Source organism: Sus scrofa, chromosome 3 (genome assembly GCF_054392235.1).
Source record: "Sus scrofa isolate SSC_HxYL_T2T_F1_AM1 chromosome 3, Sscrofa_HxYL_maternal_Yorkshire_Landrace_v2.0, whole genome shotgun sequence".
In the NCBI taxonomy this organism is placed as follows: Eukaryota; Metazoa; Chordata; class Mammalia; order Artiodactyla; family Suidae; genus Sus; species Sus scrofa.
Genome location: NC_139385.1, coordinates 88727259 through 88753329, shown reverse-complemented (window position 1 = coordinate 88753329; position 26071 = coordinate 88727259). Strand labels below are relative to the sequence as shown.

Below are 26071 nucleotides of genomic sequence, written 5' to 3'. Positions count from 1 at the left end.
CTGAGCCACCAAAGGTTATTCTTGACTTATTAGCCAAACTTAGCTCTGAAGAACTCAAGGCCATTTCCAAACTTAAAATCTTTCTTGACAATAGAAATACTTAACATCGCCATCTTATTTTTTCTTCCAAAGAGCTCCAAAGAAGCGCCTGAAAAGGTTTCAGGCAAATCGCTGGTCTTGAGGTGAGGCCATAGCTTGGAAAGATACCACACTCAAGTACCAAGGTACATATTCAGATAGAAACGCACGTGCTCTGATACGTTTACATTAAAACAAGAAGAAAACCTCAAGCCACATGACCACATCCTATGGAACATTTTTTATGTAACTACAATCCATCATGCAGCATTAAAAGGCATTAATAATGATCACAATGAAATGTTAGCAGACAGTGATCTGATGTGCCAAGGACACTATGCCTTCATGTGTCCTCTTTAAATCTCACAGCAGGTATTTGAGGCAGAGCCTACGAGTATCCCGATTGTGTTAAGTGGGGAAACTGCCACCCAGAGAATGGAGAACCCAACCTATGAACCCATCGAATGGCAGAACCAAAAGAGAAATCCAACTCCAGAGCATACAACTCTCAACCCCTGGGCTCATTTCCAGACCTCATTGGGTTAGCCAGCCACCTGTGGAGTTGCCCGTTCTGCACCATCAACAAAACAGTGCCAGGACACCCTGGAGAGGCAAATGGAACATCTTTCAAGGTGGCGTGGACCCAGAACCAAAAGAGCACGTGGGGAGAAAGTTCTGCAGCATATAGCCCTTCAAAAACCAGGTGAGAGGGTGTCCTCCTGGCAAGGCTCAGAAGCACCCACAGTTACAATTCTCAGCTTGGCTGGTTCAGCAACCCAGGGCTGAACCCTCCCCTGGAGCCCTGTCCCTGCCTGCACTGCAACATGGAGATAACAAACAAATGCTTGTGCAGAATGGAGCAATACTGGGCTGGTCTGGGCAGTGCCGAGTGACACCCTATGTTAAACCCTCGCATCTGGAGTTGTACAGTCCAAGCTGTACTCCCTGCCCCATGGATTTCCAGCTATGAGTTCTCAGGCATTTTATTTTTTTTTTTTAGGGCCGCGCCTGCCCACATGGAGGTTCCCAGACTAGGGGTCGAATTGGAGCTGCAGCTGCTGGCCTAAACCACAGCCACAGCAACTCGGGATCTGAGCCACATCTGCAACCTACACCACAGCTCATGGCAACACCAGATCTCCAACCAGCTGATCGAGGCCAGGGATGGAACCCATACCTTCAAGGATACTAGTTGGTTCGTTACTGCTGAGCCACAACGGGAACTCCTATTTCATCTTTCTAAACTGCATTTTCTCCATGTGCAAAATGGAGACACAACAAACAGCACCTACTCTGGGGTAGCCTGGAGTTTGTAATGCCAATTAGCTGTACCTGTCATGAAGCATATGGCACAAAGCAGACACTTAGAATACTGGTTCTTGTGTCCATTATTCCAACAAAGGTTCCATATGCAATGGACAGCAGTGTGGACAAAGGTGTCAAAATCACCCATTGCCTCAGTACAGTGCTCTTCTGATGGCTGATGACAGCACACACATGCCACCCCGCTTTAGCATAGGTGCCCAAGCAGAGAAATTTGCCCGTTTGGGTCTTATCTTTTGGCAAATGCTAACTATACAATCCATTGGGTTCTTCCTGGACCTCTGAAGTCAACATGAAACTCCTCCTTGTAACAGGGAAATATCTGGGGTTTTCAAATACCAGTGGAATTTCCCCCTCTTTTTTCCTGAAAGGCCAGCCTGACATTTGGAGGTCGGTTGTGGTTCTGTACTTCTCAAAGCAGGGGTTTCCTAAGCTTCACATCCACTTCATGTTTTCCCAAGATTTACATTTGAATAACCACTCCAGCGGCGGTGGAGGCTAGGCTTCTGAACTGCGGACTACTCTGAAACAGCGTTTTCCCAGGCCTATCTGGGTAGTTCCTGGGTTGCCAGCTACTGGAGCTGGACCTGGGAGCAGAACAATCTAAGCAAGAGAATGAAACAATACAATAAGCCCCTGAGACACCACCACCCTACAGGTCCCAAGCCGACAAAGTGAAGAGTTCTGAACTTGGGAAAAAAGCCTTCTGGAAAGGAAGCTAAGGAAAAAAAAAAAAAAAAAACTCAGCCAGGAAGGGGGGTACTTTTGAAAGGATTTCTAAAAATTCCTGCTGCTACATATTAAGTTACTAACTCTGCCTGGAAGTGGGCTGTCCACCCACTGCCCTAAGCTGTCTGTAAGTTAGGGCTAGGTCACCCCTCAGCCGGGCCACCAGGGACGGGGACCTCTGAGACTTGTATTCACTTCAAAGCCACAACACAGCTGACCTCACAGCACCATCCCAGAGAAATGTAATGTTGAGTCCCACATGTGAGTGATTTCAGTTTTTCTAGTAGTCACACTTAAAAAGGAATACCACCCAGGCAAAACCAATTCGAATAATACACATGACATAATCCAGTATATCTAAAACATTTTTGTTTCAACAAGTGATTAAGAGGAAAGAGTTACTGACGAGGTATTTTACATTCTTTTTCTTGGTACGAAGGCTTCAAACTCTGATGTGTATTTTGCACTTACAGCCCATCGCAGTTCCTAACAGCCTCCTTTCAAGCGCGTGGACAGCCCAGGCGGGGAAGGTACTGGACTGCATGGGTCTAGAGCAGCGGCCATTCCCAATCTGATCACCTGAAACTGGTCAAGGGGGCAGGGTGGCGCCTGGCACAAAACGCGACATCCCAGCCCCACCCTGGAGGCGCTCCGCGAGAGGCAGCTGGCCCCCCTCCAAGTTCCGCTGCGGCACAAGCTGCCACCCACGCAGCCCGGTCCCCACGGCCTCTCTGTAGAGGCATACAGGGCTGACGTGTATAATATACCCACTGGCAGGCTAGCCTGGGACTGGCAGGAGGAGGAGTAGGAGGAGGAAGAGGCCAAAGAAAGTCTCCCAGAGGCAAGTGGACTCGCTGGGCTGAGGGGTCAGGCGCCCACGCCTATGAAACCAAGCAGTTCTGTTTGTCTGTTGGGTCTGAACTTGGCCCAAACTTCAACGTGGATCTTCTCTTTTCCTTTGTGCACAGTCATGAGCACCATGCACACCTTGTCTGCAAAAGGAAGGGGGAGGGTTGGGGCCCTGTTTATAACTGAAAGAGGTGGGAAGAACAAATTACCGTCCTACCTGGGGTATCTTGAACACTTCAAGGGGGCAGAGACATTTCTGGAGCCTTTATTTCCCTATGCATATTCAGTAGGGCGTTTAAAATGTCAAATGGGGCCCTCTGCAGCTGTCACTTTATCTCCCCATGACCTTGGCCAGAAAGAAGCCACCTTTAACCTGGAGGAGGTGGGCTGAATGCACCTGTCAAAACCCAGTGCACCTACCACCATCACCTGGGCTCCCTGGCGGCTGGGATGAGTTTTTCTGCTTTCTCCCTACTCGCTGGGCTGACTAGATTGAAATCTTTCAAAGGAGAAGACTCACACGCCAGTATGGAAAAGTTCTCTTATCATTTGGAGAAAATTATTTAGGGCTGGGTAGATAAACATGTACAGGAAATACTTCTATAGAGGTCTTGATCCTCTGAAGATTAATAACCCACGGAACTGGAGACCAGCCTCAAACTCGGAGGAAATAGGCAAGTTATAAAAACAGGAAGAACGGGAAGTTTATTTTTGGATGAATATTTGTTCTAGTGAAGCTCTCGATCCTGACAAAAACCTTGATCTGCAGGTCATTTGCTGCAGCGGAGCAGCTGCAGTGCGTGTTTCCACAAGCTGTCCCACCAGAGATTTCCGGGTCTTTCGGGAAAGGGCCTCACCCCACTCCTGCAAAACATCTGCCTCGCTGCCACTGCTCAGGGCCTCCTTCCTCCCAAATTCCTGCCGGTGAGTGGACTCTCCAGGCCAGCTAAAAAGCTCAGCCATCGCCACCAGCCCTCTCTGCCTTTGTCCCCAGGGCCTGAAGCTGGCCCATCTTCCCCAGGCACATGAACTGCAGCTCCTGGTTTCTGCCACGTCCGTTCCAGCAGGATGTGACCAGCCTTCCTCCGTGGACTGCCAGCCTCTCCAGTTCTCCTCCTATAACCTGTCACTGCACCTTCCTCGGCTCCCTACTGCCTCTAGAAGAAAAGTCTTATCTTTTCCAGTTTCACAGACAGAACTCTACACACTCTGGCCCAGCCCACCTCTGCAGCCCCGTCTCCACAGAGAGGGCCGGCTCTGTGATTTGCAGGGCCCCGGGCAAAAGGAAAATAAATTGTGGGGGCCCTTTGTTCAAAAATTAGTAAGAATTTCAGAATGGCAAGAGCAGGGCCTTAAGCCAAGCATAGGGGGGCCCTGTGTGACTGCCTTAGCTGCACAGCCACGAGGCAGGCCCTACACATAGCCTCCCTCAGACCAGCCCCGGAAGGCAGCAGATGCTGTCGCCACAGGAACCCCCTTCCCCTCTCCTCACACTCACTGAAGCTCAGCCCTTCCCTCAAAGCCATCAAAAGACAAGGAAATGGGCCTCCATCCTCCCAGGTGACCCATTCAGGTGCCCCCTCCTCTGCGCTCTCTGGTCCAGGTCTACAGTGTGGTGACTGAGGTACCTGCCTCTCCTCCACACCTTAATCAGACCAAGGGTCCCAGGCTCCAGGTTCACTGCTCCGTCAGTGCTGTGCCCTCCCCTCCCCTTTCCAGAGCACACATTAGGTCTGCTGCAAAGCTCTACTAAATGGCCACTCGGAATTTTGCTCTCCACCTCTAACGGCCACTTACGAAGCCTCCTATGTCTTTGCCAACTGACCTGTTAAAGGAACAGTTTTTTAAAAATTCCCCAGAGATCATGATGTTGTGTAAGAGGAGATGGCCGGGTCCTCCAGAGACAGAATCACAGGACGAGTTTGAGAGCCTCTGAACAGGAACTTCCATTAACCACCATTATGAAACTTACTGGCCAGACACCAAGGCTGCATATGTTGACTTTGGCAGTGGCTTCACAGGTGGCCCAGCTGGCACAGCGGCAGAAATCTCACCATCTCCCTGGCTGCTGCCAGCACTGAGGGGGGGCAGGGGGCGTGGTAGAGGGATGGGAAACAGGAGAACCAGCCTTACCTTCCCTGTGTCCAGTCTGCAGAGGGGTGGAGAGAGCCGGGAGAAAGACAGGGAGCCATTTTCATCAATGCCCTACAAAAGCCATTGGGAAGCAGGTTCAAGACAAGAACCTTAGGTTTTCTCATCTCGGAACCTGAAATGATTTGTTTCCCATAACAAGATCAACTTCTCAGGGAAGATGCTTGTGGACCCTTAAGTTCCTTTTGAGCAAAGAAGCAGAAGAGAAACGATCACCACTACCCACTTTCTAATTCTTTCTAATTTCTAAAACATTAAAAAATCCCAAACAGCTTCCTAGACATTCAGGCAAAGTTGATTTTTCCAGCAACTGTCGATTCGATTGACCGTGTTCATGGAAGAAGATGAAGCCAAGAAGTGGGGGATGCCGTTGTATCAGAAAACACAGGTATTAACTTGGTGTGCCTTCTGGTATTAGAAGACCTTCAAGGAATCTTCCTCCCCCAATAGGCTGTTCAGTAACAGTAACCATAGTAACAGCAGGAGCTACATTACTGAGCGGGGTGATCATGGGCTGAGGGCTGGACCAGTTGTTCTTAGTACCATCTCTCCTGGCACTGGGACCATCTGTACTTTCCTTGTTTATCGGTTCCCCTGCTTATTGGGCAGCTCCCACTTGAGAACGTAAGGTCACTTATGATGACCCAAGACCCAAAACTGTGCTACCAACCTAGCAAGGTCTTAACATCATCACGGATGTGTCAAAACGGTATCTCCATCCTTACAGGCTGGTTCCTATTTGAGAGAGAAAGAGAAATCAAGGAGCATGCTCAGGGTGTCTAAGGGAGGACGTTTCAGGTTTTGGCTCTTCAGCTGTCACTCTTTGTGTCTGGAGCACTTTGTTTTTCAGAAGTCCCAGGCCTTGTATCCTTTACGTCCCCTAGAGAGTCCAGCTTTCCCTGAAACACTTCCCATGTGTGGCTCTTTAAGAAGTACTTTTTTTTGGCCACAACACAGCATGTGGCATTTGGCCAGGGACTGAACCTGCACCACAGCAGTGACCCGAATCATAGCTGTAACAACACCAGATCTCCAACCCACTGAGCCACCAGGGAACTCCTTTGTTTTAATTTTTTAAAACTAGTGTTAATGTTATACAAAACACTTTGATTGTGAGGTATTCAGCAAATACTCTGAATATCTAAAACCCCAAAGCAGGAGCTGAGGACTCTCTTTTACTATGACAGGGTGATTTTGTGGGGAATATCCTAAAACGCTTCTGTGGGGTAGGTTATGTGGTCAGGACTCAATTGATGCTGGTTCCCCCAGTTGTCACCACAGAACACAGGAGACAGAAGTTCTAAAGGACTACCAGAACAATCTTCTTAGGCTATGCACAAGGCTCTTGGGTGTACTTTCTGCGTAAGGAATATAGACACTGTTCTCCAGCTATGTCCACAAAAGAGGTAATGGAAACTCCTTCCAACCAAGGATTCTAAGTTTTTTATCTAATAATTTGTAACCTTGATCAATTACTTTTCACACCAAATGGCAAACACGCCTAGGTCTCAGCTTACTAAACAGGCAGCAACAGCTAAATGTATTCAATTCTGATACCAATAAGTGGAAAATAATAAAAAAAAATTTCAGAACATACTGGCTAAATGCTTCCAAATTATCTTTGAAGTAAACAGGACTTAGGCTGGAAAGGTTAGGTAACTATGCACGTATAAACTCCAGAGTGAAGATACTACAGCGTTTGGTTCAACAGAATCAGAAATATTAAAGTCATCAGCCCTATGCAACACAGAATGCAGAGTTGTCTCCAATTCAGATCAGTCTAGACTATTCACTGAACATCTACATTTTAACCTAAACATGTAAGTTTATGTACAAAGGGAACTTATAAACACTAAAAAACTAAAGAGAGCAAATATCTAAAAGCCACCCTGAGTTAGCAATGATGCTCCTGTCAAGGCCAGGTTAGTGCATTAGCCAGCCAGAAAGAAGCAGGCCAGCGCCTTACCCTGGAGCTGTATTCAGGCCTTCATTTTAACACAGTGTGTTGGGGGGGGGTAGTTTTCACCTGAGTCAATCCAGAGCTTATGAACCTCTGAATCTAAGCCCCTGGGGCAAGGATCGCGTGTCTCCCATTAGGGGCAGGGCCAGAGACACTATCGGTGCCCGACAAACGAGATGGGTGAGGTAATGCCAGCCCAGGGCGCCACGTGGGCAGGCCGCCCCACCCATCTGCCAGCCGCACAGCGCCTGCCTCCCAGCCAAGGTCTCCCTCCCATCCACCCTGGGCGGTGCCGGATTAGCCAAGAACCATGCCATGGGCTTGTGACTCCATGATTTTTGGAGATTTCTTGAGCCCAGAGAGTGCAGTGAGGACCCTCGGGAACAGCTCTACTGTCTGCCTTGACGATGGTGACTGAGAGGGCCCAGTCTCTTCACCGGAGGGGAGAGGGGGCTTCCGTGTGCTCTGAAGAGCGGTTATCAGTAGCAAAGGAAGTCTCTCGGTCTCCTCCAAAGACTCCATGGTGCAAACGAGGGATTAAAAACAGTGGACGGTGAGGGGGCGTTAAGAAAGCCATTCTTCCTCCAAACACACACACACACACACACACACACACACACACACACGCAGTGTTCACAGTGAGGGGGCGGTAAGAAAGCCATTCTTCCCCCAAACACACACACCCTGCTGTGTTCATCATTTTCTGTGTATCCAAAGCCAAACCCAAACTCTGAGCATGGGGTCCAGTATTATAAATTTATATCTTTCTGTGATTACGCATTAAGAATATATTATTATATTATAAATTCAATTTTATGATCTTTCTCAGTCTCGTTCCTAGTCCACCCTCCCCCTTTCTCCTTGGCGGAGAGGTGAATTCCCATCCTGCGGCTACACAAGCCACCAATTCAACCAGGATCCACTGCAGTGCAGGTGAATCATCCAGGGGAGCTGCCTGGTCAGGGAGGAGGGCACAGAACAACTCCCCAGGGATGCTGGCCCTGTGGAGGAGCTGTGGGCACCAGGCCTCTGGACAGCATGACTGGCCCAGACTGTGTCCCACCGCCCCTCCCCCACCTTCTTAGGCCCCATCCCTCCTTGCTCTGAAGGATAAAAAAGGCCCTTCACAGCTCTGCCTCGGCATCAGGAGAACACCTGCCCATTCTCCCCTGCTCTCACCCCGGCAGAGGCCATATCTCCCTTCTAGAGAGGCAGCAATACAAGATATATTTATCTTTTTTTTTTTAACGGATTATCCTTCCTTTGGGAAGCAGTCTTTCCTTTGAACATTAAAAATTTGGAAGACATCCTACTTTTACAATTGATAATAATTCTGCTACATTACTTCCCTCTGACCACCTAAAAAAAGTGCGTGAAGGGGCGGGGGGTGACTCATCCTTTTGAGCTTTTTGGAAGGAAGAGGGTAATGAAACATACAGATTCTCTGAAAACTTAAGCCTGGTTTTAGGCTAAACATCACAGTCCCTAAACAACACATAAAGTTAAATACCTAAAACTTTCCGTTATTTGTCAAATTAACAGATTCCTAAGATTTGAAACCAACCCCGTCCCCCTCCAAGGAATACCTAAAAAGAAACAGAGATTTTGTGCTTCCGCCACAGGGGTGAGGAATGCCAGGGCCCTCTCACTGTTCAATTAATGTGACAAAACAAACAATTAACAAGAAGCTCTGGCTGCGTTCTCAGCACAGTACAAGTTCAGACAATGGCTGAAGGTATTTCTTTTGGGTACAGAAGTGGAGTTGCTCTAACTTGAATGAGGGTTAGGAAGCTCTGTGCCATGTGCAGATTTTTGAAAGAGCTAGAAATTCTGCAGGCATAAAACTGAATTATAAGGTTTTTTTTTTTTTTAAACGGAAGTATGTTTTTAGTATTCAGAAAGTAAAGCAAGTTTGTTGAAGAAATATTTAAAACAAGTAAGCAAAGAGAATAAATACTACCTGTGATCCACCACCTAGAGATCACCACTGCCAACAATGTGACGTGCGGTCTCAGGGGTCCTAGACAACACTGGGGAGGGATACCCTGATCTACATATCACCCCGTCCCCATGCACAGACTCATCTGGAAATCTGCATAGAGTCCAGAGCCATCATGGAAGATGCCAACACCTACAGAAACGTCTGATGGTCTGGGAAGAGGAGCCAAAATCACCTTCAGGGAGGACGACTGATGGGCCAGACTTGAGGAAATAAAGGAAAAGGAGAAGTGTTTCCAGAAATAACCAAGGCTGCACCTGGACCCGGCCCTTTGCCACAAGATCATGTGGCAAAACCGAAAGAACTCTATCACCAGAGGCCGGTGATTCTGCTATGGAAATCCCCACCCCAGGCTCCAGATGGGGGAAGGTGTTTCCTCTGCTGGAGGTCTAAGGTAGTCCTGGCCACAGGTCAGTGGCAGTCCTGGCCACGGCAGGGGCTGGAGCAAAGCAGCACTAAGTCAAATGTGGCCAACTCAGTGGCCTGGTGTGGGCTGAAATGACATAATTATCAGGAGGAGGGACTCTGTAGAGATACAGATGGTGGTTAACAGCCCAGAGGCTAGATCCTGACTGCCCGAGTTCACATTCAGACTCTGTCAAGAGCTGTGGGATCCTGGGCGAAGTACTCTCTCTATGCTTCTATAAAGGGGAATGTAATAACAGTACTTACTTCATAGGGTTGGGTGATTAGAGGGGTAGCCACCGAATGCACGCAGACCAATACTGGCCACAGGTAAGCACTATCGAATTCTGTACATATTTATTTCCTCCTATGCCTTCTAAAATAAGCCATGTTAATTTTATCACTAGTAAATCTACTGCTTGATTCCTGCACAAGCCCCATCAGCTCGAACCTTGCTTTATCTCTGGCCCTTCCTGCCAAGTGGCACAAATCCATCTCAAATTCACACCTACATACTGGCATGACCAACCATCCAGCGTAGGACTTTCAGTGCTAAAGCCAGGGCAGTGCTGGGCAAACTGGAACGGGTGGTCACCTTAACATATACATGAAAGGGTAAGTAAAAAAACAAGAGAAATCCCTGTAGCATCACAGCTCAGAGATGACCAGGGCCAATAATAACAGTCCATGTAGTTCCTTTTGGTCCTTTAGCTATGCATGTTTTAGGCAAAATTAGGATGGTGATATGGAGATACAGAATTCTATATCCTCTTTTCATCTAATGCCATAGTCTCCATAATATTAATAATTCCTTGAAAGAACCGTTTTCTTTTTTTTTCTTTTTTTTTTTTTTTTGTCTTTGCCATTTTTAGGGCCGCTCCTGCGGCATATGGAGGTTCCCAGGCTAGGGGTCGAATCGGAGCTGTAGCCACTGGCCTACACCACAGCCACAGCAACGTGGGATCTGAGCCGCATCTGCAACCTACACCACAGCTCACAGCAACGCTGGATCCTCAACCCACTGAGCTTGGCCAGGAATCGAACCCACAACCTCATGGTTCCTAGTCAGATTCATTAACCACTGAGCCATGACAGGAACTCCTAAAAATATTTTTCTATTTGCCAACTAGTAACAGTTGGAAAATCCTATTGTTTCATATGTATTACTTTATTAATTGGGGGGGACTGCTACAGAATTGCTATTATGTTTTCATAATCTTTGGGGTTAACCTCTTTGTTCTCTATTCAGCCATCTATATTTTTCTCTTTTAATTAGTTAGCTTGGCATTTCTTAAAGTATTAAATTATCCATTTTGCTATCGGCTTTCTTAGTGTCTCTTTTTATAATTTCCTGAACTCTTTCGAGTTTTAGATTAACGCTGTATATCACAAGCGAGGCACACTTTTTTTTTTTTTTTTTTTGCATTTTTGTCTGTTAAATTGTCACTGGTATCATACAAACTGAAATTTAGAAACTTCTCAGTGATCGCCTCTGTAATGTCTTCCGAAACATGTGGGTAGTCTTTCTTTCCTCGGAGATGAGTTGAACATCTACCTATTTTTTTTTTAAGGTTTTCATTTAAAAATTTTATCTCACAGTTTTGAAATAAAATGGGAGGTGAGGCTCTACATTCGAAGGAAGTCAGGAACTACATGGCACAATGGAGTTTAGTTACGCTGAAAAGAGGACATTGTTAAGAAATTAAATCTGCAGGACACAAACTGGGGATTTACAGGAGACCTACTCTCAGTAATGAATCAGCTCATTAAAAAGCTGTACTTGACAATGAATAGGACTCATCAGAACGTGCCAGAGACACCCAATCCTCCTCTTTCCCCAGCCCTAACCTTCGCAAGGGTCGTTTTAGTGAACTGGTGGGACAGGATGAAGGATGAAAGCAGAGGGCAGCACAAAAAGAGAAGGGCGGGCTGGGGATCCAACTTAAGGCCCCAGAAGGCAGTGAATGAGAGGCTCTACCTGTCACAAAGTAACAGGAAATGAGGGACCACGAAGAGCCTATGCGGAGTTTAAAACAGATCCTTCCTTTGTCTCCTTTTCAAAAGGCAAAAGCTCAGGGACCAGCTATTTTTCTTATACACAGTTACTCCTACAGAGATAAAGACAAGGTAGCATCATGTTACTCAAAATGAAGCCTGAGTATAGCAGGAAGTCACCCCTTCGACACCTGCGCAGAGCTGCAGTACTCTTGTGGGAAGCGTGCTATGTGGAGAATGTGGCCCCTCTCCCCACACTGCCCCAACTCGGATCTCTAACCCAATCCAGAGCTGAAGAGTGCAGTTTTACTCAATACCTTTGTTGAATAATCATAGTTTTTCCTGTTGCAATAATCATAATAAAGGGATTTACCATCTAGAAAAAGAGATTTTTTGGGGGGGTCTCCTGGTCTGTGGCTCCCTCTCCACTCAACCAACTCAAATATCCTCTTACACTGGGAAGCATATGGACTATTCTTTCTTTCTTTTTTTTTTTTTGGTCTTTTTTGCCATTTCTTGGGCTGCTCCCTCAGCATATGGAGGTTCCCAGGCTGGGGGGTCGAATCAGAGCTGTAGCTGACGGCCTACACCAGAGGCACAGCAACGTGGGATCCGAGCCATGTCTGCAACCTATACCACAGCTCACGGCAACGCCGGATCCTCAACCCACTGAGCAAGGCCAGGGATCGAACCCGCAACCTCATGGTTCCTAGTCAAATTTGTTAACCACTGAGCCATGACGGGACCTCCTGGACTATTCTTTTTGAAGAGATCATTCATTCATTCATTTGTTACTGCCAATTGACAGGCTACTCCTAATAACAGCAGCGGAAAGCCATGGTGCCATCAGACAGATGGTCACTTACCACCTGGGGACCATGATAAGCTATTTACCGGGTACCTGAGGACCCTGGGCACCTCATCTCGAAAATGAGTTTAAAACCACCCAAGTAAAGACCCTTGTGAGGACTACCAAGAACATGGGAGAAGTACCCAGGCAAGAAAATTGTAAAAGGGCAATGGATAGCAGTGGCTACTTAGGAAAAATAAATGCTTTCCCCATATCCTATGCATATGTGGATCACATGTCTCCTCAGATGTCAATTTTTTTAAAGTCCAGCAAACAGTTTAAATTCTCATTTCCTCCCAGGTAAGCTAATCTGCTAGAAATAGATCAACCACAGTTCAACAACTAAGCAATTACATATCATTAGGTTCAGAAAGAGGATTCTGCAGATGAATCCCTGCTTTTAAAATTCACAGGCGTCTGGCAAAGTGTACTGCTTTTAGAGGCCAGGATGGGAGGTGGCTGCTGGCGCCCCGCACAGGCAGCTCATCTGTCCAGAAGCCTCTGTGAATGAACACCCATGGTGCTTAATGGACCTTCCATTTCAAAGCAGCCTCAAAAACCCCCCAAACTGGGGATTACCTCTGAGCCAAATCTGATCGAGGAACACGTGCTACCTAAAGACTGATTTCTTATCAATGTGTTTCATGGACACTCATCAAACATTCCCTTGACCCACTTAAACCTGAAGAGAGAAGCACACTCTCCTGCCACTTACTGGACATCCCTGCGGACAGAGCTTCCTCTGTGCCTCCTGTGCATTTCTGATACTAGCACTGCTAGGAGCCCTGAGTGATCTTGCTTATGATCTCAATTTACTGGCACTTCAAGGCCAGTTCAGATCACAGTGAGACTCAAAGAAGATGGAAGTTAGTCAAGACTAGTCAGCAGGTTTTTTCCTTTTATATGAATTTAAAAAAAAATTTTTTTAAACTACTATGTTTTCACACAGTGCTATGTCCGTGTCTTATTTTACGCCCAATCCTAGTGATGTTTCTTTCTTTCTTTTTTATTTTAGGGTCCCATCTGTGGTATATGGAAGTTCACGGGCTAGAAGTCTAATTGGAGCTGCAGCTGGGGCCTATGCCACAGCCACACCAGATCCAAGCTGCATCTGTGAACTACCCCCCACATCAGGGAAACCCAGGATCTTTAACCCACTGAGCAAGGTCAGGGATGGAACCCAAATCCTCATGGACAATATGTCAGGTTCTTAACCTGCTGAGCCACAATGAGAACTCCTTTTTTTTTTTTTTTTTCTTTTTTGGATACCCTGGGGGCATATGGAGTTCCCCATCAAGGACCAGATCCAAGCTGCAGTTGTGACCCAAGTGCACATGCACCAGCGCAGTACCCTTAACCCACTGTGCCCGGCTGGGGATGGAACCTGCCTCCCAATGCTCCCAAGACACCTGCAACCCCCGTTACACCACAGCAGGAACTCCTCCCTCATTTTTTAAATGAGGAAAGTGCGACTGCCTCAGTTGAGGCTGACTCCAGCATAAGCATAAGGAGTACAGAGATGCCCGGTGACCAGGACTTGCCACACTCAGCAATCCCCCAGCCCCCATCAGCTTCTCCTGACAGGTCCAGCCCACCTGCCACCCATCCACGTGCCCCTGCTCTGCTTCCTTCATTGCATCCCAAGCTCTTCTCCAGCCTTGGAACTAACTGCTCTGCGTCGCTCTGTCTTTGGTCCTGCCCCGCCCCCCACCCCCTTCTCTTACCAACTTGAACCTTCCGCGGATTTCGGCATTTCCGCCAAGGCAGAGTCCAGCCCTCCGCCCCACTTGCGGCAGAACATCCCAACCTGACCCTTCAAGTCCGTCTGTGGGTGTGAAAGGAAGGCAACTAGCGCCTCTCCAGCGCACTCCTCAGGGGCTCTCCCTACCTGTGCCCACCAGACGGAAGTCAGAGACCTCCTGCCACCGGGCTGGCACCCTCTTTAGTTGCATCCTAATTCTCCCATCCTCCTGGTCGTCTAGGCACTGCCACTGTCTCTCATGGGCTCTCGCAGCTGCCTGCCTGATCCCTCTGCCTCTGCCCTCAAGTCCATTCTAGCACATCACTGCTCAGTTACAAGTTCCACTTGGAGCAAGTCACTGAACCCCTCAAAACACGCACTGTTTCCCTACCGGCAGAAGGTGGCATGGACAGCACCATCTTGTAGGGCAGTTATTAGGATTAAATGACATTAGGGGTGTCAGGCACCCAGCGATGAGCTCAAGTGTTTCTGCCTTACAGCTGGAAGCCCTGCTGTGGTCACTGTCACACCCCTTGAAAAACCCTTCTCTGGCTTCTCGTTGCTTACAGAGCGAACCTCGATATTCGAGGCTCTTTCTTCCATCTGCCCCAAACTACTTTTTCTAAACCTTTCCTTTCAAACTACTTCTTCCCCACCCCCTCCAAATATCTTCCGCTGTAGCTCTGTCTTAGAGGCCAACAGTTTGAGATTTGGAATCAGACTGTCTGGGGTTCAAATTTCTAGTCTAAGCAGCTTCCTTGGGCAAGTTATTTAAGTGCCACCAGGCCTTAGTTTTTTCAGCAGGAAACAAGTTGCTACGAGGATTAAATGGGATAAGGTGGGTCACACCTCAGCCAGGGGAGCACTCAATAAGCCCCAATCACTCCTTCCTCGGAGTCCATCGCCATCCCCTCACTTTGTTGTCCCAATATTTGTTACCTACCTCGGTCTCCACACCTACCTCTCTGTACAGCTAAGCCTGTCCTTCAAGGCTCAACTCAAATGTCACCTACTCCGTGAGGGCGTACGTGAAACCCACCCATTAACTCTTCTCCCTCCTCGCCTAAACACCTACTGCAGGTGGCCCTACACATGGGCACTGCCTGGGAAAAGCTCCCGTGTGCTTGCCCCCTGCAAGATGTCCTCTACTTGACTGACCACATTTATGGAGCACCCCCCCACACTATGTCTGATTCATCTGTGTTCACCACACAGTCCTGCATAGGGCAGAAAGCTGGTAAATATTTGCTGAGTAAAAAGAACAAATTTTTGGAGGCAAGGCAAGAGGGAGTGCCAAGCTTTGAAGAGTAAGGACCCAGCACCACGGTGTAACTGAGCAACAGGACAGAGATGGATTTGTCCCGGGACACACTGGAGAAGCAAAGAATGTTTTCTTCCACAGGAGCACCGAAGCCAAACTATACAAAGTGAAGTGAAGTCAGCCTCCTCCCGTCTACTCCAAGTGAAGCATGGCCGACTCTCCAGAGCCAAGACTGGCCGCCATTTCAAACAAATAAGTCACGCTGCCTCTGGGCACAAACAGCCCTCCAGGCTTCAGTCCCGAGGGGAGGGCCTCTTGTATATCATGCGCTTGAAAAATTAGATCTTTGATCCCAAGAGGCTATTCTAAATTTCTAACCAGGCCTGTCTGCTTCGCCGTTCCCTCCTTAAAAGCCTGTGTTGGTAGCAAGTACAGCTGCATTCTTAATCACTTACACCCCACAACCAACTAAAGATAGCTTGAGGAGGTCTGCCATATGCCAAACTCTGCTTTTAAATAAGAACACAAGAATCGTTCATGCAAGAAAAATTCAGTCATGGCCATAAGAAAAGGGAAAAGGAAAAAGACTTGGCTTTTCTTTGTTTTGAATGAAATACTGAAGTAGAAAAATTTTGTTAGAGAAACAGATGCAAACTCCATCCTGACACGCCCATTCACCACGCTTCCATGATCTACGCAGCCTGGCCTCCGAGACCTTCACCCCCAATGCGGATGAAAATCCTCAAGGTGACCCAGGCCTGTTAGAAATCAGCCAATGGCAGCACCAAATAACAAACTCGGCCCTCACGATCACCACCTTGTGCAAATAAGCCGTAATAACTCCTCTCCTTGGCAACTGGAATGGGTTGTGGCTGAGAACATCTTTCTTTCCCTTTTTACCCAAACCCCACCCATCTACCAAGGCAAAATTCAATTCCTTTCTCCTCTGTGAAGTTTCTCTGGACTGCCTGAAAGCAAGATATATCTCCTCCCTCTCCCCATCAAATTCCTACGTGTTTCTGGCACCTGTTTTTTGGCCTTTTGCTCACAATGCAAAGTAACATAAAACTGTATTTAATGCACAGACTCTGGCCTTTTGAACTAGATCACTAACTTCTCGAAGACAGGAGTCTTCGCTACACTCTCTTAGCCCTGTCACTTCCTCCAAAACACTCGATCGGGCTGTTCTCAGCCTTGTAGAGGATATACAGGTGTGAATACTTACTTCTCCAATGAAACCAAAGATGCACAACCATTCTGACGTCAATTTTAGTGATTATCTACTGGCTTTCTCGGGCTCAGCTCTCTTATATCACCTTCCGTAATCCCACTCCTCAGTCCTTCTTAGTTATATGACATTTTAATTAAATCAAGATTTGGTGATATACTGGTATAATTACATAAATATGTGAAGTTGACCATGTAAACTTCGATGGTTATATCTTCTTTCTCCTTTTTCATTCCTACATTAAAAAATGGCCTTCTTTTAAAAATATTTGCTCACTTTTCAGTGTATCAATTATTCTTTCATCTATAACCTGGGCCAGAGCTGAAAAACATCCCTTCAATAGGATCAAGGGCATTTCTGCTCTGAGTGCCATCCCTTCAGGGCCCATCCATCCTGCATCACCCCATCTGGACTGGCTGCTCTCAGGGTCTTCAGGTGGGGCTGCACTGCTGCGGCTTCTGGCCTCCATTTCTGTTCGGTGTTGGATTCCTGGATTTCATGGTGTTCTCTTTCTTTCTCCCGTGCTCTGATGCAGTGTTCTTTCACTCCCCATTTTCGTTTCGGTTCAGTAGTGCATCTGGAACCCTAGCCTTCAGGATTCTGTAGCAGAAACTGCCATCTATCCCACCCCCAACTCTGCACCACCTACCCAACAGGCAGTTTGGTTTCGGCTCGCTCTGCTAAGCTGGTATTCACACACTGGCATTCCATCTTGCAAAACCTGGCCGATCTCTCTGGGAGGTTTCTGGGTTTACACTTTTTCATTCCTTATGGTCATTTTATTAGAGTTTTGGAAGGAAGCAGAGATATATACACTTGTTGGGTTTACTATGTTTAACTACAAGTCAAGGACTGAATGTTTACAAACAGAATTATAAGGCCAGTCACCATGTCTCATACCATTTTTTTTCCTTCTAGCATCAAGTACAAAGATATGTAGTGAGAGCTCAAGAAGTACTTGCCAATAATAACTCAATATTTTAATTAAATAAATGCTAACATTTAGACCACTCACAGATTATAAATAGTAAAGTCATCAGCATATTAAAACATATAGCCATCTGTTCAATTTGTTTAGGTAATTCTAAAGGCACATGGGGGAGCTCCTGTTGTGGCTCAGCAGTAACAAATCCAACTAGTATCCATGAAAATGCAGGTTGGATCCCTGGCCTTGCTCGGTGGGTTAAGGATCTGGTGTTGCTGTGTGCTGTGGTGTAGGCTGCAGATGTGGTTTGGCTCCCGTGTGGCTGTGGCTGTGGTTGTAGGCCAACAACTGCAGCTCTGAGTTGACCCCTAGCCTAGGAACCTCCATATGCTATGGGTGCAGCCTCCACCCCAAAAGACTAAATAAATAAATAAAAGCACATGGGCTTCATAGGAACTCGAGCACCACTAAAAGTACCTCACCTTCCAACACACAGTGGAAACTGCTTCCTTATAATACAACAAAACAAAGCAAAAACATCTTTAGGAATAATAAGTTTGTTACTTACTTTCTGCCAAACAGTACTGAATAAATAACAACTGCTAGCAGAATTAAAGTTCTTGGCACTCCAGATAAAGTCATTCATTTATTCGCCAAATACTTAAGATTCTACTGAGCTCAGGTACGTTGCGGGCGACACTAGTACACACTAGAGAGCAGACAAACACGGTTCCTGTGCACATACAGGGACACTGGCCATGAACATATAAACCCACAGACAGTGGTACGTCCTACACAGATTGAAAGCTGGGTGACATAATAGAGGGTCAGGGAAAGCACCCCAGAGGAGCTGACATTGAAACTCAGATACAGTTATCGAGAAAGAGCACTGATGGCAAGAGCAGGAGGAACAAGAGCATTAGTCAGAGGGAATGGCCAATACAAAGATCCTGGGACAAGAAAGAGCTTGCCTGGCTTGCAGGAGAATGTATCAGGATGAGGCGAATGTGGGATACAGGCTGAGGTAGGAACCCAGGGATGGGTAAACCAGGTCAAGAGTTCCCAGTGAGAAACTGCTAGATGTTTTAAGGAAAGCCATGAAGCCATTCTTGGCTATTCTGCAGCAAATGTATTATATGGGGACAAGAGCGAGGGAGGGTCCAGAGGCCCATAGCAATGCTTCAGGTGACACAGTGGAAGCCTGGCCAAGAGAGGTAACTGCAAAAGAGAAAAAAGGGCAATTTCCTTCTGTTGTGGAGGAATAACAATGGGGTTGATGGATTAGACACAGACAGGCAGTGAGGCCAAGTGGGATCAATGATACCATGAGATTTGGGATTTGGACCACAGTGTGAATGGTGGTGTCATCTGTCAAGACAGAGAGGTGTGGAGTTCCCATTGTGGCTTAGCAACAACGAACCCAACTAGTATCCACGAGCATCCATTTACTCTGCAGGTTTGATCCCTGGCCTCGCTCAGTGGATTAAGGATCTGGCATTGCCGTGAGCTGTGGTGTAGGTCGAAGACACAGCTCGGATCCCACATTGTGGTGGCGGTGGCATAGGCTGGCAGCTGTAGCTCTGATTCGACCCCTAGCCTGAGAATTTCCATTTGCTTCACATGCGGCCCTAAAAAGCTAAAAAAAAAAAAAAAAAAGAAAGGGAGGTTGGGTGAGTGGGCTGCCCACCTTGAGGGGATCAGAAGTTCTGGTTTGGACATTTACTTTTAGATGCATGTTAGACATTCGTGTGGTGATACTGATAAAAATCTCAAGTTCTGGGGAGTTCCCATTGTGGCTCAGCAGTTAACGAACCTGACCAGTATCCACGAGGACGCAGGTTTGATTCCTGGCCTCGATCAGCAGTTTAAGGATCCGGCATTGCCATGAGCTGTGGTGTAGGCTGGCAGCTGCAGCTCTGATTCAACCCCTACCCTGGGAACCTCCATATGCCACAGATGCGGCCCTAAAAAAGAAAAAAAGAAAAAAAGAAAAAAAAAAAAAAAAAAAACTCGAGTTCTGGCAATGGCCGGCCTAGAGAAACCAACCTATGAGTCATCTGCACACAGAACAGTACATAAAGCCATGGGACTAGATGGCACCCGGTCAGACCTAGAGGGAAGCGGGATGCTTCAGCACTTTGGAGATGAAGCCTTAGTAAACACATAGTAATTCTCATCAGAGCTCACTCTGCAATCACAGCAACTCAAGACAAAGTAGATGTTAAACACACACCTATATTACTGCTTGAGTTAGACAAATATAATTCCACAAAGCAGCTGCATCTGAAGAAATCCTGACAACTCAGAAAGTATTAACATCAATAGGCATGGTACAGACATGCAAAGAATCACAATCAAGGTTAATACTCTGCAAGGTTTGCTTCAGTATTAACCATAAAAGGGTTAGACAAGACAGCGACAAGCACATTTGGTCAAATTGAGAAACAGAAATGAATCTACCATGTTTGTGGCGTTTTACACTTCTGCCAAAGAATTTAGTGGCCTGATCCTTACTTTTAGTCAATACTGAACCCAGTAACATTTACATCCAAAATCCCAAGCACATTCCCAAAAGCATCAGACTTCACTCAAGATCCGCAGTGAATCCTGAAATGTCCAAGCTTCTAGGTATGGCTGTACTTGGCCGTACTTGTACTTGTACTGTGTTAGCCGTGGGCAAACAAAACGATGGCCCTTCTAAGGAAACAACTATTTCCAGAAGGGATTAAGTATAAAAAAGCCAACATTTTGAGTAACATACTATGACAGCTTTAGAACACAAAGACAAATCTCAAAAAACTAAAGACAAATTAGAGCCTTTCTACTCAAAGTGTGGTCCAAAGAGCAGCCAGCAGTAGCATCAGGAAAACTGAACAGAAATGTGGGCTCTCAGCCCCTCTGCCCAGCCCTGCTCAATGGGAACTTGCAGCTTAGCAAGACCCCCCCGCCCCCTACCAGGTAACTCAAAGCCCTGGTCTAGGAGGCCTGGACCTCTGGGCACTTGCTCATACTGTGCTGGTCAGTGTGATTATCAGGTGAATGTAATATTGAAACACTTTACTCCAGAAGCAGCAGCAGAGTCAGTTTTCACAAAAGGAATGTTCATGCTAATTATGTTCCCCTTAATTGTTCTAAGGATTGTGTGTAGGCAGCCAACCTTGTAAAATAAAGTTAAAGTCTGTAATCACATATACTCACAAAGTTAAGTATACATATTAAATATATTAATGAACTACACAGGAGCCAGGAAAGCATGAGTATATAAACTCGTCTTTAACCAAACCAAATTTCTTTAAGTTTCTCTTCTTTATTAGATAGCTCAACAGTTTTCTTGGGGCATTTTCTCAAGGAGCACATATAATTTAACATAGATACTCATTCCTACGGACCCCGTTCATTCATTTGGCAGATACTGTTTGAGCTCCTGGTACACCAGGCACTGAACACAACAATGAACAAAACAGGTAAACGCCCTGCTCTCCTGGAACTAAACCCTATTGTGCACAGACAGAGTGGACCTGGGGTCTCTGGGAGCTGAAGGGTCAACAGACCCCTGAGGTTTGGGACACAAGATCAGGGAAGAGCCACTGAGCGAAGGGTACCGGTGTGGGTCTATAAAACCACATGTCCTTTTCCTACAAATGCAGGCACAGCTCAGTCAGCCGGGGCATATGTCCCCAGCTTGGACAGCACCCTTCCCTCTGCCACACAAATCCCTCCCTCCCTTTCCAACAACTGGCCCAGGAAACCCTTCTCGGCCCACCGCACTTGGCTCCAGGCACTGCTCCCTAACAGACCTTTCGCCCCCACCCCCACTTCCCTCCCCGCTCTGTGCAGTAGGTACACGACATCATAATGTGATTAGAAACAATACTAGTGATGACAACGGCAACCTGCTAACATTTACCACGTGCCTTCTTGGGTGTCGGGCGTTCTATTTAACTGTACCTACATCAGCCCATTTTCCAGAAGAGAAAACTAAGGCCCAGAGTTTATGTAACTGCTCTAGGTCACCCAACTAACAAATGGCAAAATAATCAGGACTCAAACTGCCTCCTAGCACTTTTCATCATGGTAGAGAAAAGTATAGAATCGACGCAAAAACACCAAGAGGGGAAGCTGTTTTCTGGGGAGTTACTGAAATACCCTTTTCATCTTTCCTTTTATTGCTCACATAGCAGCAGTTAGCAAGGCCAGGGCCATATATCATCCTGTTTTCCCCCTTGCTTTAGTTCTTTTATTCTGACTCCAAATCCTGAGCTTTAACAGGGATTCTTTTTTCCTTCATCACAAATTTGCTACAAATGCAAAGTAACTGAATGGTTGTCCAAACGAGCAGGACAAACTCTCCCCCAATTAAGCCCAATGCACACACCTGAACTGAATGGGCCTCAACACCCCCAGAAGATTCATCAGCACGGCAGGGCTCCCAGAACACAAAGGCGATTTTGTAGGAGGAATGCAGAGCTGCAATCTTCTTTTCTGTGATTACACCTCATTTTATAACAATGTTCAGACATTTGGTTTGGGCAAGTATAGTAATTACATTTCTCACTTTGAACTAATTTAAGCAGCTACATCTGAGCTTCTCCAACAGACTCATCCGCCCTCCTCCTCCTCCCCAGAGCACACCCGTCTGAGAAGAGACCTCTCTGCCCAAGCACTGTCCCCACTTTGCTGCAGGCATGCTCTGCAGACTCAAAATTAATTCTGCAAGCTGACCCCTGGCAATGGGCAGGACCCCCTCACACACATCCTTTCTTCCTGGCACACATATGAATGATCCCCATAGGTACGAAAACCACCCAGTCAAGCAGGCTCCCCTGCTAGGCAACTGTGGGCTCAGCTCCCCAGGCCTCAGTGTCCTCATCTGTCAAATGGTGCTTCTGGCCTAGATGGTGTTGAGGGACCCTCTCTGGAACTGGTAACATGGCCATGGGGGCAGGAGAGCAACCACCTGGAGGTGGCAGGCCCTCCAGAGCCGGGCAAAATGCCAGAGCCACAAACACCAACCCGGAGGCAGTAAATCCCTCAGCCTGTGCCCCACAGAGAAAATGCCAGAAAGCAGGTTTCCTAATCCTCTTCACTCGAACCTACACCCACACACTTTCCAGTCCTCCAACCCCCTGCTTAGAATCCACTTTCCATGGCAGTCGAGAATAATGAATCAAAATGTTAGAAACACAGACAGCGACACCAGCACCCACCCCCTCCACCTCCCCCAAATCAAAGGGCCTAGTTTTGCGAGGTGGGACCCATATTTTATCTACTGGCATCTGTGCACCCGCATTTGTCTCAAAGATTTCAAGGAGCTTTTCGAGAGGCAGTGACAAGTGCAGACTGGCTGTGGCAATGAAGTCGGTCACTACACTCTTCTGTGCACCACACCCGAGACATCCTGACTTGCTGTCTCCAGGGAGGTTTTTTTTTTCCCCCCACTGGGGAGGTCAGGGCAGGTGGCAACACAGACTCCAGGGTGTGTTATTATTTCACTTTCCTTCTGTTTGGCAAATCAGTCTTCCCTGGTGCAGGTGCGAGGCAGGCCAGAAATAGTTAACAGCAAGTTCTCCTCCGCTGGGAGTGAACCTGTTCAACCAGAATGGCCCGATAAAGGGAGCTGCCACTTCCTTAGAGATAAGATCCAAGATCCACCTTTCCTGAGAGCTCAACCCCTCCAGCAAGTGCACCCCCCACCCCATCCCCCAAACCCACCACTCACATGGGGGCTTCTGCTCAAAGTCACTGGACACTACTTAAGGTTAGTATCTCTCTCTCAAATGGGGCATTCAGCAACTTTATTCATGGCTAAACATCCCATGACAGAAAGTCTCTGACCTCATAGCTAGTGTGAACAATGAAAAACTTCGAAATCACAATGACTTCTTAATAAGAACTTGAGATGGCTACATGTGTGTGGGAGGGATGATTAATGCCTATGCCTGAATTCAAGGGAAACAACACAGGCAGCAGAAACCCATCAAATGACAGTCTTTAGGGACATTTAAATTGTCCTCATCAAAGGAAAGACCCAGTGCCAGGGCGCTCGAATCTGCTGCTGTGTGGCCACAGAGGCAGGAGAAAAGCTGGTAAATCAAAAATGTGGGTGTGCCGCTCACAAGACTTCTCTCTGCTCCAGGCTGGGGGTGGGGGTGCTGCTCATTATGAGCAATTTTATGCTGAGTCTTTGTGTACACACGCTCGAGTGCTTTGCACATCTAGATTTTGTGTTTGGTTTGCTTACATCAAAAGATCAACTTGTATTTATTCTCTGGCTGGATCGCAGTGTTCTTCTACCTGTGAAGACACTGTAACCTGCTCAAGTTTCACCTTGGGAGCACAGGTAACTCCTCAGGATTCCATTCTGAGGACAATTCTCCCTTTAGCTCTTGGGGGTGTCTTAAAATACTGCAATGAACACAAGAAGTGTGATGCCTTATTGATAATTTTACTCTCCAGCAGAAACAACAGAAATATCGAAAGCTGTGCAAGGCAGCCAGAGGACTGAAAGGGCGGGGGTGAAAAGAAGACTGTTAGCAGAATGTTTATGCCGCAGCCTGCGTGTGGAGGGGTGATTCCTTCATCCGCCACCAACTCAGACCAGGCCCCTTTTCCTCCTCTTTCTTGTTTCCCTCCTGGAGTCCGCTCTGGCACCCTGCACAGTCACAAATCCTTGGCGGCGTCTAGCATCTTGGTATTTAATAAACCAAATGGGCAAGTGGCTCTATACCCCTTGCACCTGTTCCCCAGGCTCAGACAGGGTTCATCAGTCTCTGTTTTCAGCTCAAAAGATAGTTCCTCGCAAAGCTAGTCTCCTAGGCCCCTTCTCTTCTCTTGCTGGTTCCATCTTTCAAGCTGCTTATCAGAAGGGCATGATCCGTCCCTTTGGTCTACACCTCAGGCCCCTTCAACAAGGCTCTAAGTCCAAACTGCTCTCTGGATGCCAGAAATATTCCCCTGGCTCAGATGTGACAGACGCTGCAGCAGGCACCTTAGCTGCTGGGTCTAAAAGAATCCTCACAAGCCTCATAAAAATCAGTCCCACTTGACAGATGAGGCAAAGTTTGGGAGGATAAAGATGCAAAACGAGAGACAGGGTCCAAATGTGAAACCAGCTCCCCTGCCTCTGAGGCAGACTTCTTACGATGCCATACCTGAAACACAGCTGGTCCAAATGAGATGTGTGAAATACCGCCTTTCTAGAGTTTACAACCAAAAATGCAAAAGAGCTCATTAACAATTTTTAATACTGATGCGAAGGTGAATTAATAAAATACACTAAAATTAATCTCACCTGTTTCTATTGACTTACAAACAAACAACAACAAAAAAAAGCTGCCACCAGAACATTTAAAATCACTTACGTGGCTCATCTTGTATTTGCATTAGATGGCACTGGTTTAAATCCTGCGAGTCTTTAAGAAGCCCTACTGCTTTCCTACGATAATGCAGCTCTTAACAATTTACACGTTGTACGCTATTTAAAAAAGAAAACCACCTTGAGAGCCTCACTTCTAGTAAGAAGACTTTTGTTTACTGTGTCTCCTGATGATGACTTTAAGAATAACTTTTAATGCCAAAAAAAGGTATAACTTCACGTGCAGATGTCACAGAATCTGTAACAACCTAGGCAGGGCACTCCCTCATCCCTGCCTTGCCTTGATCTTCAGCTCAGTCGTGGCATTTGATCACATCTTCTCAGGCAGTTACCTTTTTACTGCTACTTGTACTCACCATCCCAGTTCTTAACCTCGATAGATAAAAATGGCTCCCAGATGAGACCAAAAGAAGACTTAGCTTTTTGCTCCTAAGGATAAAACTTTTCTGGGTGAGAAGTTAGGCTGAAAGACGTCAGGCACAGAATCTAGAATGAAACCAGGAGCTATGGCTCTTTCATACCTTTCCCTGGAGGACTGGGTCTCCGTGCTGGGCGCCCGGCTGGCGTATGGATGGGGTCCTGGCCGGTGCAGCAGGAACTGAGGCTGCTTGCTCTGGGTGCCTTCACTGTGAAAACCCACCAGCAGAGGCTCTTGACCTACTGCACCTGCTTGTTTGTTCTCTCTCAGGGTTTTCCATTTTTAGGTTATCATCAGCATCAGCTGCAGTAGATAGCCTTTTGTCAACTGATTGTGTTCCCTGTACCAGGCACTCTGCTAAGCACGCAACCCAGGTTATCTCATTTAATCCTCCAGCAAGTCTTTGAGGAATTCCTCTCTGCAAACAGCGAAATCTCAGCTCTGGACTCAGGCAAGACTCACCCAACAGCAGGCTCTGAAACTCTGAGGGAGCCTAGGTCTCCCTGCCCTTCTTGCCCAGCATTCCTAGGATATCCCCACTGCTTGCAGGGGGAGGGGTGATTTTGTCAGTTGCAAAAGTGCTAACACAGTATCATTTAATAGTTATTTAAATTACTTGCTTTTAAAAAACACTCTCAAATGATCATCTGTCAAATGTCACTTTACCTGTATGCTGTACTGGGCCACACATGCATAGGCTAAGCCAAGTTAACTGGCTTGAAGGGACTCGTAAACCTAAACTACAGCAGCGGACACAAGTTAGGGATAGAGTGTTGGCCTGAAC

The 26071-nt window shown here is 46.9% G+C and overlaps 1 protein-coding gene and 1 long non-coding RNA gene across 4 annotated transcripts in view; both read right to left on the bottom strand.

The window, feature by feature from the left end:
* SPRED2 (sprouty related EVH1 domain containing 2) overlaps positions 1–26071 on the bottom strand; it is a 121901-nt gene that overhangs the window by 72665 nt on the left and 23165 nt on the right. The gene's annotated exons all lie outside the window — the stretch shown is intronic.
* On the bottom strand, positions 1315–26071 carry LOC146404759 (uncharacterized). Of its 2 annotated transcripts, none has more exons than XR_014841803.1 (3): positions 25954–26071; positions 5801–5865; positions 1315–5184 (listed from the first exon to the last, which is right to left on the bottom strand). It is a non-coding gene; the product is annotated as an uncharacterized LOC146404759 (long non-coding RNA). The 2 variants fall into 2 exon arrangements; XR_014841802.1 differs by lacking the exon at positions 25954–26071 and adding an exon at positions 24856–24885.